This window comes from Terrapene carolina, unplaced genomic scaffold (assembly GCF_002925995.2).
Source record: "Terrapene carolina triunguis isolate 2854851 unplaced genomic scaffold, T_m_triunguis-2.0 Scaffold833, whole genome shotgun sequence".
NCBI lineage: Eukaryota > Metazoa > Chordata > Testudines > Emydidae > Terrapene > Terrapene triunguis.
Genome location: NW_020665184.1, coordinates 531,571 through 535,074, shown reverse-complemented (window position 1 = coordinate 535,074; position 3,504 = coordinate 531,571).

Below are 3,504 nucleotides of genomic sequence, written 5' to 3'. Positions count from 1 at the left end.
TGCTGGAAGTCTTCAAGAATTGAGCATGTGAAGAACGCCTGGGGCACCTGCATTGGACATTGCTGGATTAATAGCAGGGCCCCACTGCTTGTTCTCCCCTGCCCTGGCACCTCAAGGTGCAGCGCCCCCTGGTGTCGCTGAGACTGATTTTGGCTGCAGCAGCCTGGAGAACCGGCTCCGATGGGATCGCTGACGGCGGCCAAACCGTTGGGGTTTTGTTCTTCCAAGAAGGCCTGACGGATTTTATGGCCGGAAGGGACGATCAGAAATCCAGTTATCCAAGAGGCCAGGCGCAGCACAGTGGTTCCTTCCGGCCTTATATGTGATCATCTAGGGTTGGTCGCTGCTTAAAAGTTTATACACGTCCAGGGTGGGTGTGTGTGTGTGTGGGGGGGAAATCCACCATAGTTTCTGGCTGAGCTCAGGCATATCATTTATAAAGCACCCGGCCCCTAAAATATTGATCCGCAGTCCCTAGAGATGCTTGGAAAAGGGGCGTGAGAGGAATCGCTGGGTGGAAAAGGTGGGAAGTCGCGTTCTCGCCGCCGGTTCCCCAAAGGAAGGATTTTTCACGGAGGTGTTTCTCAGAGGGTTTGAGTTCTTCCCTTTCGTTGTTTAAAAACACAGGGGTGGGCTTGATAATGGGGGAGAGACTCGATTTTTTTTCTATCATCCAGTTTTTTTGGGGGGGGGAGGGAAAATTTCAAGGACGAGAAGAAATTTGCAGTGGGGGGAAAATATCCCCCTTTGATCTCCAGTGAGGAAGGGAGTGGCGCTAGCGCTTTGGTGTGCCGGGGCAACAGTCCTGCAATTGGTTGGGTGTGAGCCACGCCCATTCGGTGTGTGCCACGCCCACTTTGTGGTGCTCTGTCCCCCTCTAGTGGGAGCTGGAGGTTGAGGGCTTAGCTCAGGCACTTTAAGGGGTGGTGCTCCCCGGTTCGATTCCCATGGCCACCAGCTGGTGTCTGGGGGCAGAGGGGCAGATCAGGGGCATGGTTGGGGCTCCCTGCGCTGTGGCTATTCTCTGCCCCCCAGGGCCCACAGGGAAGGCAGAGAGCTGCACTTAAACCCCCTGTAGCTGGCTGGCCTGCGGCAGTAACCCTCTGCTGCCCAGGCCGCTGCCTTCCTGCACTGCCCCCTGCTGGAGGATTTCACTAAGCAGGACCTGCCTGCAGGAGCCTGGGTTACTACCCCAGTGGTAGCTGAGCATATGGGGACGTATCTGAAGGAGGCGAATCCTGCAGCCCAGCTCAGCATCAGACCCCTCCCGGGGCGGGGGGGGGGGGGGGGGGCTGGTTGCAGAGGGTTGCCAACTTTCTGACCGAACAAAACAGAACACTCTTGCCCCGCCCTTTCTCTGAGGCCCCGCCCTGCCCCGCTCACTCCATCCCCCCTCCCTCCGTCGCTCGCTTCCCCCCACCCTCACTCACTCGCTCATGTTCACCGGGCTGGGGTGGGTCCCTTTTCGACTGGGTGTTCGAACACCTGGCAACTCTACGCCCGGTGAAGCTCCAATGGAGCATCGCCCATTTCCACCCGCCGGGGGCCTGGCTCCGAGGATGGGGCTTTCATTCTGCCTCTGCCCCTGGGCAACCCAGGGCCTTGAGTTCTCCAGCACCCTGCCTTCAGGCAGCGCGAGGCGAGCCGTGCCCGGGCAGCCAGGGCGTGGGAGTGGCTGCACTGCAGGGCTGGCGCAGAGAGACGGCTCAGCAATCCCTCATCCTCCCTGGCAGAGCTGCTGGCTGCTCGCGCCGGAGAAGAGACGCTGCAGAGGTTGAACCTGCTGTAAGCAGCGCTGGCAGCCTCAGTGGAGGGGCTGCGTGCTCGGAAAGCGGGGGCCCGATCCCCAGCTGGTGCAAAGGGGGTTGTGCTGTGGGGGGGTCACTGAGGCCAGATCCTGGTGTAAATGGGCACAGCTCCATTAGGGGTCACTGGGCTGGACCCCCAGCTGGCATAACGCCGCATGGCTGAGGGTGATTATCCCCATTGTACGCATGGGGAAACTGAGGCACGGAGAGGCTAAGTGACTTGCCCAAGGTCACACAAGGAGTGAGGGGAGGAGCAGGGACTTGGACCCAGTTCTCCCAAGTCCCAGGTGAGTGCTCTAACCACTGGGCCATCCTTTCTCTCTGAAGCAGCCTCTCTGAGTCGCCTTGGGCAAGTCACTTACTACTTATTATGGCAACACTGGAGAACAGGGCACGGCACAGACCTTGACTGAGATCGGGGCCCCCGCTGGGCTGGGCGCTGCACAGGTGCCAGCTGAGATCGGGGCCCCCGCTGGGCCATCACACAGACAGAATGAGGGACAGTCCCTGCCCAAGGGGACAAATAGACAAAGCAAGTATCATCCCTGTTTCACAAATGGGGAAACTGAGGCCCAGCACAATAACGTGACTCACCCAAGCCATCAGGGGCATGAACCCACGGCTCCTTTCCAATTCACTGGGGACCTCTGCAGAAACAGGATGCGGCAGCTGACCCTGGGGAAGGCGGTTACGAAGGAGGAACTCACTCACGCATAGCCCCTTCCCCTCCTTCCCTGCAACGGTGCTGGGGGAGGGCCCATTAGCTGGCACATGTACACAAGCGTGTGAGCCAAGCGTTGGTGAAACGTGCCAGGCAAACAACCCTGCTGCCGAGAGGCAGCATGGAGCAGTGACACGGCAGTCAGATCTCCTGGGTTCTACCCCTGGCTGTGGGAGGAGAGGGGGGTCTGGTGATTAGTGCAGAGCTCATGGGTGCCAGGATTGTTGGGTTCTCACCCCAGCTCTGGGAGGGAAGTTGGAGCCAGTGGCTCGAGAAGGGGGGATTGGCCTGGGAGACCTAATTCTCCCCTAACTGCTCCCCGTGTTTGGGACATGCCCAGAAGTGGTTGGAGGCAGCCGGAGCTTTGAGCCACCTTGCTGTTATCTGTGTGCTGGGTCCTGTCTGATCCGTATTCTCAGCAACAGCAGCTTTGGGGCTGCTCTAACTCATGCTTTCCACACCCATAACCCCCAGGAGCTGACAACAGCTTTGGCCACCCCACAAGCCAGTTCCACACCAGCTGGGGAGGGCTCCTGCACAGGCCGCAGAAGTGTGTGGGGCGTTGGAAAGGGGCCTCTACATCATTTGGTGTTGGTCCCAGAGACGTCCCTACCAGTCAGTCGGAGCAGAGGAGCTGGGCTGGAAAGAGATTTCCTGTCTTGCAAACACTTTCACGAGAGCGGATAATTTTCCCGTCCCAAATCAGGAGCAAAAGTTTAAATCTCCAAGAGTTTCACGGAAGCTGGGAAGGAAAATTGCGTCGGGCCCATCCGCCAGTTTCACGCGGATCGTTTCCCAGCACTTTGACGTTGACCGTTTTCATTTCTTTGTACCCTGCTGCGCTTCAATTTCAAATCCAGCCATCGTTCTCAACCAGGAAACCAGAATTCTTGGGGGGGAAATGCCCCAACAGGGTGTTTTGCCCATTTCAAAGCGTCGTTTTCCTCCAAACTTTGTCAATCCCAAAAATGCATC